The 14,504-nt window shown below is 41.2% G+C and overlaps 1 protein-coding gene across 8 annotated transcripts in view; it reads right to left on the bottom strand.

Moving 5' to 3' along the window:
- Positions 1–14,504, bottom strand: part of Mecom (MDS1 and EVI1 complex locus) — a 585,804-nt gene that overhangs the window by 361,272 nt on the left and 210,028 nt on the right. Inside the window, exon 1 of one of the 8 annotated variants that reach the window (XM_069991930.1) lies at positions 4,965–5,008. The exons of the other annotated variants lie outside the window; for them this stretch is intronic. The gene's annotated coding sequence lies outside the window, so the exon portion shown is untranslated. Of the gene's footprint in view, positions 1–4,964; positions 5,009–14,504 lie in introns of those variants that run through there. 8 annotated transcript variants of the gene reach the window in all.

The raw sequence follows: 14,504 nt of genomic DNA, 5'->3' as shown, positions 1-14,504 counted from the left end.
GATTTCTGGGTTCCCACTGTAAAGCAATTTCCAAATTCTAGATCAGATCACACAGGTCCAAAAATACACTAGCAAAACAAGAAAATATTGCTCTTTGTTTTCCAAAGAAACGTTTTTTGGAAATGACTCTCTATAAAATAATCACAGCCGCCTGTTACTATAACTGGAACAGAAGCTAAAAACAAGGGAGTTCTTTAACTCTTAAAGGAAGGAAAAATGTAGAGTATCTTAGGGGAAATCAAAGATTTAAGCTAATTCCAAAGACCTTACAGATCAATGGAAGCAGTGGGAATCCCAGAGAGCTGAATAAATACCAGGCCTTTTGACCCCACGTACAGTCACAAAAAAATGACTGCTTGCTCTGTTTTTTTCTCTCCAAATTCCCTCTCAGAGCATGTGATTGGGCCCTCAATCACCAAGCCACGATAGCCTCCCAGAGAGCAGACCTTAAACACCTCTGAGTGGCTTTGCCATGAAGCTGAAGACCCAGTGAGACACCCACTCCATCAACAAATATACCCCCCAGTGAAGGTGGCCAGTGGCGCTCATGACAGCCTGCTTTCTCAATCAACAGGTAACAGATCAACATTGCCAGATTTCAAGCATCGTACAGATATCATTTCATTCTCATGCCAAAATGCTAAGCTGTTGATGAGGAAATTGTGCACATGCTGAATGATGGGCTTGATGTCAGACAGCCAGATGTTTTTACTTAGAGCTCCTTCTCCGCCTCTACCAGAAGCCAGGAGAGGCAGAGGAAGGCACCAAGGTTCTAGATCAAGAGTTACCACACAGCAGGGAGTGGGAGAGCTTTGCTTTTCCCTTGGAAGATAGTTTTTAGGGAAAAAAGAAAAAACACATTTTCTATTTAACAAAATCTGTAGCTGAGATCTAAGGAACTGATTTCACCAGGACTTGAAGTCTCCTCTTAATAGACATCAAAATTCATTTTTGCCAGGTGTTGGTGGCTCAGGCCTGTAATCCTATTCAGGAGTCTGAGATCTGAGGATTGCGGTTCAAAGCCAGCCCAGGTAGGAAAGGCCATGAGACTCTTATCTCCAATAAACCACTCAGAAAACTGGAAGTGACGCTGTGGCTCAAGTGGTAGAGTACTAGCCTTGAGCTGAAGAGCTAAGGGATAGCGTCCAGGCCCAGAGTTCAAGCCTCGTGACGGACAAAAAAAAAAAAATCATTTTCATCACTTTAGCTGAAGAAGCACTGTGGAGACACACAAAGGTCACAATATTTCATGAGCAACATACAAATTACAACATAATGTATACATGTCATTTTACAATGCAATTGAAATATAAGGAAATCCACTTTTTCAGAGGCACAGGACATTTAAAAAAAAAAAAAAAAAAAAAGCAACCACCCCAGTGGGGAATGGAGGGATTAAGCAGAGATTCCCAAACAGTATCATTTGTCTGGCAAATATGGACTCGAATGCTCATGTGAAAACATAAAACTCCATCTGTTCCCTAGGCATACTTAGTTTGTGTTCAGATGGTTGGTTTTAAAGATTAATATTGGCTAAGTTAGTTATTTCCACAGGAAAAAAGTGTACGACATAGAACTTGACATCTGGTTTTGCTAAAAGTGTTAAGCAATATTTAAGCAGGTAAGCGGTCTCTCTAGTTAAAAGATGAAATGAACCAATGAGCTTGTTTCTACCTCCAGATCAATTGGTTTCTATCAGCAAAGGTAGAGGTGAAGTTAAAACAAGAAATGATTGTAAACTCTAAGATCATTCCCAAATAAACTTTTTTTTACAGACAATTTAATCTATTGGAAATTCTCTGGTAATAGGGGATGACTTTGATCAAAGCACCTTGTAAGCATGTACAGAAACATCTCAATGAAAGCTCCTGGTAACATTAATATGAACTCATTAAAAAATAAAGAAATTCTCATTTGTAATTCCTCTACTTTGATACTAAAATCTCAAATATTCTCACACTCCAGATTATATGGTTAAATTTTTAATGTCATCAATTGTCCTTGGAATTGGGATAGTTGTAAGACTACAATAGTTCTGCTTAAATGAACATTGGTGTTTTTAAAATTACAACTTTTATTAACCTATTTTTTTAGCAGAACTGGGAATTTGAATTCAGGGCTTTGCCCTGTTTACTTCAGTTGGCTCTGTACCACTTAGTCCAAACCTCCAGTTTTACCTTTGTACTAGTTAACTGGGGATAAAAATATGGAGGATTTGTTTTCCCCAGTCTGGCTTCAAACTGCAATCCTCAGATCACAGCATCCTGAGTAGCTAGGATTATAGGTGTGAGCCACCATGGCATAGCACAAGTTTGAATGCAGCTTGCTGACAGAGGCTCTGTGAGCGATAGGGGCTAGGAGCAAAGGCCAATGCCCACCTCTCAGCAAGGGCATCTGGAGGGAGACAGCTTGATGGACACAGGGCTGGGACATCAAGGCAGTGATGCCAAAGCAAACACGTGTCAGATGCTACAGGTGGTGTGCAAGCATCCTTGCATGGGTGCCTACCCAAGAATTCCACTTGGACTTTCACTAATATTTCCACCAGGGCTTTGGTGATATATCCAAGTCAGATCATTGAGAAATCTTTATTTTGAAAATATTCCAAAGAAAATTTTCTGATAAAACTTAGAATGTACAAATACATTTTTCTTGACCATGTACACTAGAAAAAGTAATCTACATTATAGTCTTCAGAGCAGCAATAGACTTTGCTGGATGTGAAACCAAAAATAATCTCTAACCATCATTCAAAAATCCTTCCTGAAGTCTCTGTGCAGCTTCCTTCTGGAAGACACACGCTACTATGTGAAAGCACCCATTCGCTCATTGTTTCCTACTTCAGTCTCACCCTGTTCTTCCTTTTTAAATTTTTTTTAAAACAAATTATTGCCAAGCCAGGTACTGGTAGCTTATGCCTGTAATCCTAGCTACTCAGGAGGCTGAGATCTGAAGATCATAGTTTAAAGCCAGCCTGGGCAAGAAAAGCCATGAAACTTTTATCTCCAATTAGCCACCAGAAAAAAGCCAGAAGTGGTGCTGTGGCTCAGGTGGTACAGTACCGCCCTTGAGCAAGAGGAGTGTGGAGACAATGCCCAGGCCCAGAGTTCAAACCCCAAAACTGACCCAAAAAAAAGAATTACTGCCAGTTCCGGGGCTTCAGGCCTCATGTTTTCTTCATTTGCTGGTTCACAGCTGGTATTACACCACTCAAACCACCCCTCCAGCCCTGCTGTTTTGCTGGTTAATTGATGATAGAGTACTAAAGACTTTTCTAAAAGCCCATCCTGTCTTTGCACCTCTATCCTCCAGGTTTCAGGCTCTAGAGTAGCTAAAATTACAAGAATGAACCACTGTTACCAGCTGCCATTCTTCTTTTCATTGGGAAAAGCATTACATAGGAAACAGTGGAAACATTCTCCGGGAAACTCAAGAGATTACCATGTTACTGGCTAAACCTATTATGCTTCATGGTTAGCTGTATCCCCCATAAGTGATCTCTTTACTGCTACGTCCATTTTGATGTGTATTCACACCCCTCTTCAACCTATCCTGACTTAGGTAGGTGAAAGAACAGCTGCACCCTTGATCAAGGTCATTGTCATCAAATCTATCCATGATCTCTTTCTTGTAATACAACATTAAACATGGAATTACATTCTGTAAGTGCTCATTCATTGCTTCTTAGTTTCAGTGCTCCAAATATCAATGTCAAATACATTCTATGTAGAGAATGTGAAGCTAGACGGGAAGAATCAGTTCCAGTGTATTGTGATGCCAAGGGATACTTCTAGCCAACAATAATTTGTTCACAGATTTCAAGAGAACTAGAAATGATCTATGCTAAGATGTTGGATAAACTAAGTATCCTGACTTGTTCATCATTCAATAGATGTATGTATCACAACATCAACTTGTGCCTCATAAATATGAGCAAGGTAGTCATTTAAAACTCTTACAACAAATATTAGAATAGGAAGGAAAAAAAAACACACTACTAACAAATTCCCCAGGTTTGTTTTTGTCCTTTTTTCTCATCTATATATTTGTACTGCATCTATATATTTGTACTGTATTTATGGTCCCTCTTAAAATTGTGTTCTTTTAAAAATGAAGAGCATGAATTCTGGAGCCATAGTAGCTAGCTGGGTTTTAATCTCAGCTTTGCCATTAATTCACTGTGTGCCCTTGGGCCAATTACTAAGCCTCTCTGTGCCTTAGTTTCATTTGTAAAACTGTAATCGTAATATCTATTACCTAGCACTGTGATGAAGATTAAATGGGTCATTATGTGTAAAGGGCTCAGAATCATGGCTGGCACTAAATAAGCTCCCTACATGTGTTTATTGTATAAATTAAATGAAATAAAAACCTTAAAGACATCCATTGATTAGATTCTATTAAATGGACCAGGGCAGATAAATGGCCAACTCTTGGCTTGTCGTAAGATTATCATCAAAATGTGATCTCCTCATTTTCCACTGATTTTTTTTTCCCCTTTGTGTGCTGACATCCATTTTCACATAATGACATCATTTCATTTCACTTTGGCCTCCGCTGTTAACTGTGCTATTGAACACTTGGTTTGGATTAATTTATCTTTCACAATTTTAATGTGTTTCTCCCCCCCCCCTCACTGTAGGAAAAATCCCCCTTGATGGACTAACCCATTTGATTTTTAGAAAATTCAATTTGAGAGGTAAGTGGTGGCTTCCAAGGGCCCCCACAAAAATTACACGCTCAATTGCAACTCCCCTGGCGTCTGGAACGCTGCCTTCTTTTGCACAATCACTGACTCTCTGGAGTCGGGGTTCCAGCCCCCCATGTGCTGCAGATGGGCCACCTCTCCCCTCTCATCTTCCAGTAGGCCTGGAAAATAACTCATTCCTCGGAAACCAGGGTGCGCGGCTGTGAACAGCTCTCCAAAGGGAGCTGCACGCAAGCCGCTGCCTCCAGAATCTCACCTGTGATCCCCGAACAGCGCAGACCCTTCCCGGAGGAACCCCAACCGCCAGGCCCGACTCTGCCCTGGAGAAGTGGCCTGGAGCCGTCGCCACCCCTGTTCTTCGATGGCAGTTAGCGTGTCCACCAAAGAGGGGCGAGTGAGGGGAAGAGGGGGGAACTGCTATAGATAAAGAGCGAGCCATGACATGTGGCAGAGAACAAGGGTCCCACCATGGCGCTCCTTCTTCCCACCATGCCCTGGATTCCCGCGCAAAGTCTCCTTCCCATAATGCCCTGGGTTCCCGCGTAAATCCTCCTCGTACTGCCCCGGGGTGTCTGCTCAACCAATGACAAGAGCCGGACGGAGCATGCGCAAGCCAGCAAGCAATGGGCGCGAAGCCAGGGAGGAGACGACGTGGCGGGGCTCCGAACTGTAAAAACCGCCCTCAGAGAGGAGTCATGTTGGGGCCCCTGTCAAGAGTCTCTCATTGCTTCCTTTTCCCTTTCAAATATATTTTCTCTCTGTCTGCTTTGAAAGAAGAGAGAAGGAAAAGAAGGGGAGGGCAGAGGGCCCTGGTAATATTGTACAGCTATGCATCTCTGGGGAAAGAGGTGGTGCTTGAACCCCAGGCCTTGCTCTTGTGGTCCCAGGCAGACCTATCTACCTCCTGAACCCCACCCTAACTAACCCCAAACTTGCACCTTGAAAAACGTGTCTACTGTACTTGGACTGTAGAGTTCCACATTTGCGGCCAAAGATAACATTTAATGATTCAAAGTACAAACACGGAAGCATTAGACTCCTCAGCCACCCAGGGCTTACAGGCAACCAAACAGACGCCAGCACTTGACATGCTGATGGCCAAGTGGGCATCTAGCTGAAAGCAGGAGCCAGATAATGGTGTTGAGAAGTGGGTCCTTTTCAGAGAAGCCCTAGTGCACACCTTTGACCCTGAGCTGGGTGCTCACACATTGCCTATGACAATGTCTCCCAGGGAAAGCTCTGTGCTCTGCTTGGTTGAATTTCTATCTGAGTGCCAACAGCAAGATAAATGAAAGACTGGTTCACTGGAGTACTGGTGGTTTGGGGGCTATTGATTTTTGGTCCATTCTCTTTAAAAGTGAGATCTAAAAAGTTGACAGAGGGTCATTAATTTCATCATATACTTGTCGTCTCATCCATAACCAATCCAGGGTCTGAGTGGCTTGTCACTCTGTGTTTGTACTTTATTTGTTTAGGGTTTTCGTGGTGATTCTACTCTTTTTTTTCCCCCTTCTTCTTTCACTTCGACCTCTTTAAATAAAGAAAGAAAAGAGACATGCCAGTTTGTGGCTCTCTCCTCAAATTGATTTGGGGACAGGGAAATTAAAGACATAAAAACAGAGACTTGCATGATAGAAAAGTCACAAAACAGTCTCTGCCAGCTGCTTTCTAACCTTGTATTTTTAAAGGAAAAAAACCTCCATATAAAATTCATCAATCCTAATGATTCAATTAGCTGCCAATTGAATAAATATGTACATAGGTGAACTAGTGGTTTTGTTTTAATGAAATATTAAAACCCAAATTGCCAACATTCTTTTTAGAGAAGCTCATGGATTCTTAACAAATGCTGATGAAACATATAAAAATAATTGATGGTAATGACCATTAGTGGAATTTCTTTGGCTGTTAAGTTCTGAGCAGCTCTACTAATATTTCAAGAAACATCAAACTGAGTTTTAAGGTAGAACACAAACATCATACTGGTGTGCTTTTATGGTTATGATGGTGGGTTTTTTTCTTTGTTTTTGAACAGGGTAAGAAGAGTTTGGCAGCCTCTATAATTATTATTGAAATAACCATCAAATAAAATCTTTCAGCCTAGTTGAATATCCAATGAGCTGTATAAATCTGGAGTGTCCTAAACAATGGCCCAAGACAAGAGTGGAATTCTAGAGACATAAGCAGGGTTTTTTTTAGATAATTCTGGGCAGCCATTCCAGAAACTTTTATCCTGCCTGGTCTGGGACAATGTCACTTCTATGATAGCTGTTTTGAAACCCAGTGCAAGGCTGTGAGCGAAGGAAAGCAAAAGAAAATATGATTAAGTTCACAGGCCACGGCAAGGAAATCCAGTATTAATAATATCACAACCTGCCAGTAAATCTCTATTTTATAGGTGAAGAAATACATTTCTACCTTAAAGTGTGTTTTTATATACCCTTGAGTGCCCAACTAGTTAAACTACCAAGGGAGCTCTACATGATTTAGAAGTTAATCCTTCAAATGGCTAACAACTGAATACTTCAGCTGTTTGTAGTTTCCTACTGCTGGCTAATTTCATTTCTGTTTCATATGTTCACTGGTAAGCTTTCATTGTTCGCTGACACTGAGGTTGGAAGTCTAGTTAATTTAGTTAAAATGAAGCTGGAAATGTTCACAGCTTTCCGCTGGCTCCAAGACCTGGGAGAACTTGAAGTAAGCACCCCCCAAAGCATCTCAGTGGGGAAAAACAAAGAGAGTGAGATGATGACCCAGCTGGAGGCGGGGAGCAACTTGCCCTGCTGTGGAGTAAGGAGGTAAACAAACATCCCTCAGTGTGGTTAGGGCTTCCAGGCCTTGTATTATCCCAGGCTCTTGGTTGCATTTTCTGGCCAACTCACCTCTCCCCTTTTTACTTTATTTTGTCTTAAGGCTATTATAACTTCTCTAAAGCTGTGTGGAAAGACAAACCCAACAGCCTGCATGTGCTTCCTACTGAAACCGATGATGATGATGATGATGATGATGATGATGATGATGATGATGATGATGATGATGATGATGATGACGACAACAACAACAACAACAACAACGACAACGACGAGACAAAGGCAGCAATGGTGATCATGGTGATGGTGGTAATAATGATAATGATGATGATGGTGGTAATGATAATGGTAATGACCCTGGTGGTATGGTGGTGGTGATGGTGATGGTGATGATGATGGTGTTGCATCTAGCCACATCGCCCACCAGCATAGATAGGCATGCCCTAGACACTTATTCTATCTTTAATTTCCCAGGGCTCCCTCCACACTTCCTTTCAGCAGCTCAAAGACACAAAGTTACTTCCCATACTTTGATTCCTTGTTCCACTTCACCAAATAATTCATGCATCCCCCGCCCCCTCCTTCCCAACATAGGCATTGCTTGCTTGAGTCATCTTTGCTAATTCTTCATCTATTCTCTGTCTTCTGTATACAACGGCATGCCTATTTCTTCCTAGCATTAATCAGGATAGCCATTGAACAATTGTGCATTCATTTTTTAACATCTTTCTTTCCCATTAGAGTGCAGTCCCGGACCACATCTGTCATGTGGACCTTCCCCGTGTCACTGGGCCTACCTCCTGCTTTAAACTCAAATGTCTGTTGAATGAATGGATTATTCCAGGATCAGTTTTCTCTCCAGCAAAAATTGAATAAAAGGAACCTTGTTTCTCAACACTGTCATTCACATTCAAATCAAATGATGTAGCCAATGTGTGAAAGGTATTATATATGAAATCAAAAGCCACAGATATAATGGCTGCATAATAAAACTATTTGTTGTGTCCATTTCTGGCACATGGAAGCAATTGTTTGGAAGAAATGTGTTAAGTTATGACAACTCTGATCTTCTGTTGTATAAAAGTAGGTAACTCTAGCATGGAAAGAAGAGTCCCTCGCCTCTATTTCCATGCCTTGTAAGCAGACTGAAAATTGACCTTCCTAAGTGAATATTAATAGTGATCTTAGTTGAGTTTAGAAAACATTCTGGATGGATGTTAGAATATCCTTAAAGTTCTTCTAGAAGAAAATAAGGCTCTGCCTAGAAGAATTAATGCTCTAATTGTGGGATGGACCCAGGAACAGCCTACTAGAATTCTAGTCCAATTCTCCCCATCACAGTTCTCTAGGGGAGAAGCCATACAACACCTTTAGATCAGAGATCAGAACACAGACTCAATATGGAACCTCAAGAATGACTTTCCCAGAGGAAAGAATAACAGGGTTGATTTATGAAACTTGGTCAGGAAACCCCAGAATGCCTCACAGAATAAGCAGTGGGAGCAAGACATAAATGTGTGAGACCATGAGAAGCCCAGATCCCCAGCCACATGGACTGTCATGGGAGGCCAAGAGGAAATCTGGATCCTAGGTACTTTAGTATTGTAGCAGTTGTATAGAACTTATAAAATGTGGTTATATCAGCTCCAAGTAGAACTGCCAAAAATCCCATCGAAATCATTGGAGTGACTTCAAATCTAAGCCACTCCTCCATCAAACCTATTTTATTATCAATTATATAAAGCAGTTCTTTTAAAAAAAAGTCTCCACAATAGTCTTTCTAAACAACCAGTCATGTGAAAGCATGACAAATGTATAATTCATTGATTAAATATCTTTCTTCTCCTACCTGAAGTCCTTCCCCCCCTCAGCCCCCCCACGACATTCATAAACTCTCCCTGTCTACAGAGATGCACACATTTTCCCCCAAAAGTCATTAATTTGAGAGGTTGAGAAATATGAAATAGACAAAGTGGGGTAATTTTTCACACTTAGTAGAATTTGCCCATTACATTTTGACTTTTTGCACAGCCGAAAAGAGATTAATATAACTTACTTTTCCTATTAATTGGCTTCACAGATTGCCACAGGGATGGCACCCAATCAACTTAAAGAGAACAGAAAATACTCACAGCACTCACAGACTCAGCCCTGGATGGTGGTCAGCACAGACTAACATTCCAGAGCCAGCCTTCCCAAGAAACAGATAGTATTTGAAAGCTCAATGGAAGGTAAATCATTTTTTGAATGCTTCATTGTCCTCATCTTCAGCAATCACTCTGAAGCATCTGCTAACAATGCAAGTATACATGATAATATTGCTTATTAAATTCTATTTTGGCAGGATGATACAGTTTTGGAACAATTCTAACTTTTAGAGAGACCTCTTCAAGTGAGAAGATGAGGCTTGAGCAAGACAGTAAATCACAAAAGGTGAGATTCAGTACCTCTATTCAGCCATTTCAATAATAAGTATTTTAAAAACTATAAAACTTCTAAATCCTATGAGACCAGAATAAAAGTAGGAAGACCAAGAAGCTCCTATCTGAGAATTAGGAAGAAGTCTGAAGGTGAGAGTTTGATATTCGGGAAACAGGGAGCCAGGGAAGTCTGATGATGGTGTGAAGCCAGAATCTGACTCCTAGATGTCCTTGTGATTGGCTGTAAACGCATTCCCTTACTATCTCTGCCCTTCCTGATGAAGGTCACCCCTGAAAACAATGCAGTGTGAAATGCACAGTGCTTCCACAAAGGGAGGGATGTCACAGGCAGGTGGTGTGTGAAGGACAGGGGAGAGGGGGGAGGGAGGTAGGGCCATGACTCCCCCCGCCCTCACATCATATGGTGGGCACCCTATTCCTGTCCACACAGAGAGATTCTGAGGTGCCGTGAGTCACGGATTGGGTATATAACCCCAATAAGCAGAAAAATAGGGAGATACTCCTCTACAATCTTAAACATCCTATGGCCAGACTATCAATTATAAGGGGTACTATCATCCAGAAACTGAAGGAAACTTCCTATCACATTTAGTTGTTACAGAGGAGAATTACTGTAGGGTTTTTTTTTTAAGTTTTATAGGTAGAGATGGTTCTGGTCGATGTGTGTGTGTGTGTGTGTGTGTGTGTGTGTGTGTGTGTGTGTGTGTGTGTGTGTGTGTGTGTGTGTGTGTGTGTGTGTGTGTGTGTGTGTGTGTGTGTGTGGTACTAGGGCTTGAACTCAGTGCCTGGGCATTGTCCCTGAGCTTTTGTTTTCAAGGTTAGTGCTCTCACCACTTGAACTGCAGCTCCACTTCGGGCTTCTTTTTACTGGTTAATTGAACATGAGAATCCCATGCATTTTCTTGTTCAGAATGGCTTTGAACCACCATCTTTACTGCTCAGACTCCTGAGTAGCTGGGATTAGAGGCCCACCTATTTTTTAAATTAAAGTAAATCAAGTTTAATGATTATTTTTTTAACTTCTTTATCTCTATTTGTGTTCCCACTTTCCTCTCTGATTCAGCTGAGTAATAGAGCGAGAGGTACTTGCTTTAAACTACAGGACCCCACTCTGTGCAGCTCACATTGGTGGGACTTCAGTAAACCCAGCTAAGCAGAACAGATCTACTGCGCCATCACATGATGAGACCATCGAGAAAACCAAGCAAAACTCCTTGGACAAAAAATCATTCTTGGCTCCTTAGGCTAGATTTCTATCCCAGCAGAGCATTAACTGTCTTAGATGTCTAAATCCCTGTGGTGCTACTAGAGAAAAGTATCTAAACTCTGCTTGTTAATTGTCCTTCTTCTTAACGTGCCTCTAATTTCTGTTTTATTCTTTCTTCTCAGCTGCTCATTAAAACGCCTGAAGTCCTGTTTTCATAATCACATGGGCAAATGAAGCATTCTGGATCCCTTCCATTCTCTCTCCTGTTCCTTTTCTTTCTTTCTTTTCCTCTCTTTCTTTCTTTCTTTTTTTTTCTTCCCTTTTTGTGCCAGTACTGGGGGTTGAACTCAGAGCCTGGGTGCTGTCCCTTAGCTTTTTCACTCAAGATTGGCACTCTACCACCTAAAGTGGCTTAAAGCCACAACTGCACTTCTGCCTTATTGGTGGTTATTTGAAAGATAGGAGTATTATAGGCTTTCCTGTGAATCTTCAATCCCTAATCCTCTGATTTATACGGTATCCTACTTCTTTCTTTTAAAACCAACAAAAATCATATAGGTGAGTTCATTGACAAGGAAGACTACTATAGAGAAGTCATGTTTTCTAGTATGCCAATCGAACTGTCTGGTCTGGTGCCTATCTACACATATAAAGAAAGACACAACACAGACACCAAGCCAACTGCCAAGGATTTTAAGATCTGAAATCAAACATAGGAAAGGAATTAATAGGGGCCATCAGTTAGGAGCCAACTAGTTTTCAAAAGAGATCTTCAGCCTTGGATCCAACCTGCACAAAGATAAGAATAACCTGTGAGTTTTCAAATACAGAATCCTTGCCTATGGTAGACCTCATAAATAATACCGCCTGGACAAAAATGAGGGAATTTATATTCTTCTATGTTCCCTGGTGATCCAAATGACCATCTCATCTGCAGATGACTGACCTATCCGGTCTTCATTCTAATTCACAGATTGGTTGAAAACATGAAAACAAATGTATGACCCCCAGAGCAAAGAAGAACTGTTATCCCTAGGTTCTAGAAATCCACCAACATCACCTTACGTTCCCAGGAAACCACAGCATTTGGCTTAGATACCCAGAAAATATTGGTTTGGGGTAAAAGAGAAGGAAGCCATTTATAGACATAGCAAAAGAGAAGGAAGAAGGAACACAAGAAAACAAAATACCGAATTGAACCTCTAGGCGGGGGAGAGGTATACGTCCCTCCTCACTGCTACCTGGGAACTCAACTCAAGATGACAGCGTGGGTCTGTAGCTGAGATGGAGGTGGGCCAGGTCTGAGGATGCTGACGAACGTGTCAGGCAATTCACTCAATCACCAAGTGCCCCCTCTCATTCAGGAGATGAATTTCTTTTGTAGTGACATGTGGAGGGAGGTGGTGTAAATGGACTTGTGGAAAGATCCACATCACAAATAATTTGAAAACAATCTCACCAAAAAGACAACTATCTACACGTTGTCAGGAGAGGGGGAAATAAAAAAAAATCCACTACTACTTTTGATATCTTCTAAGTGTTGAACCCTCAAGTCCAGCATTTCATATTTGAAAAAATGCTTTCATACTTGAAAAAGCCACTCACCCAAGAGTTTTGCCTTTCTGTTTTCAATATATGAGTTGTTAATACAGATGTCAGCCTGTACTTACACCCTCACATAAAATACTCCTTGAAGATGGAAGGTCAACAGAATGGAAATATACCACCTTAGGTCGATGGGACAGTTTTATTTCAACAGCTTAATTTTCATCAATATTGTATAAATTATACTTTAACCATCATATATATTTATGGTAGGATATAAAGTAACTGCCTTTTCCCTACTAGTAAAAAAAAACTTTGTTTTATGAAACCTTGGCATCAAAAGCAGAGCTGGGAAGTGGTGCTGTGGCTAAGTGGTAGAGTGCCGGTCTTTAGCAGAAGAAGCTCAAGGACAGTGGCCAGGCCCTGAGTTCAAGCCCCAGGACAGGCAAAAAAGAAAAAGAAGGGGCTGGGAAGGTGGCTCAGTGGTAGAGCACTTGCCTTGCATGCATGAGGGCCTGGGTTCGATTCCTCAGCACCACATAAACAAAAAGAAAAAAGCCAGAAGTGGCACTGTGGTTCAAGTGGTAGAGCGCTAGCCTTGAGCTGCAGAGCTGAGGGACAGCGCCTAGGCCCAGAGTTCAGCCCTCACAACAGACCCAAAAAAAGAAAAAGAAAAAGAAAACAGAGCTAGATAGTAGCAAGTTGTCTATATAGTAACTACTAATTCTTCTGAAAGGAATAATCTGTGGGAAAGTACAGAAAGTCTGAGGATTTCATGTTCTTGGGGTTCTTGGGACCTGTGTCATCAATGTGGCTTAATTTACAATCCAAAAATGAATTTGTAGATGGGAAGAAATAGCAGATGCTTGCTTAGCATCTAGTACTTACCAGGCATTATGCTGGCAATGTATCATCCAGCTATCTACCTACCTACCTATCTATCTATCCAGCGTTTATCTATCTTTCTATCCATCATCTATCTATCTATATCCAGCATCTAGCTACTTAGCTCTGTGTTTACTTAATAGTAAATATGTATGTAAATGTTATATCCCCTAAATAGATTGAAACACTGAGACTCAGTAAAATTGGATAGATTCCTCTAGATTATAAAGATACTAGAAGGTAAACTGAGGTCCAATACCAGACTGGGCGCTGTTCCTCAGCTCTTCAACTCAAGGCTAGCGCTCTACCACTTGAGCCACAGTGCCACTCCTGGCTTTTTTCTTTTTTGCTTATGTGGTGCTGAGGAATCAAACCCAGGGCCTCATGCATGAAAGGCAAGTGCTCTACCCCTGAGCCACCTTCCCGGCCTCTATTTTTTTTTTTTTTTTTTTTTTTTTGGTGCCAGTACTGAGGCTTGAAGTCAGGGCCTCTTGCTTAGCTTTTTTGCTCAAGACTAGCACACTACCACTGGAGTCATGCCTACAGTAGTTTTTGCTGAGTAATTGGAATAAGAGTCTCATCAATTTGTCTGTCTGGACTGACTGTGAACTTTAATCCTCAGTTCTCAGCCTCCTTAGGAGCTTATAGGTATGGGCCACCTGCATGTATGTGATTCTTAAATAATAATACATGCTATCTACTTTCCAAGCCAAATAATCTGAATTATTATCACATCTACACAGCAATGAAGTGATCTGAAGCTGGTCTACAAATGAGTAACAAAACCAAATAGGAGGTACTTAGAGCTTCTTTTCAATAATCACATAACAAGCAGATTATTTAGTAGGGGACAATGGGTATTCTTGGTGGTTGCAAAGACCTGTGCATCCTTGTGAAAAGTGATTTAA

This window comes from Dipodomys merriami, unplaced genomic scaffold (assembly GCF_024711535.1).
Source record: "Dipodomys merriami isolate MVZ:Mamm:240054 unplaced genomic scaffold, mDipMer1.0.p SCAF_40, whole genome shotgun sequence".
NCBI lineage: Eukaryota > Metazoa > Chordata > Mammalia > Rodentia > Heteromyidae > Dipodomys > Dipodomys merriami.
This window is presented reverse-complemented; position numbering and strand designations above follow the sequence as displayed.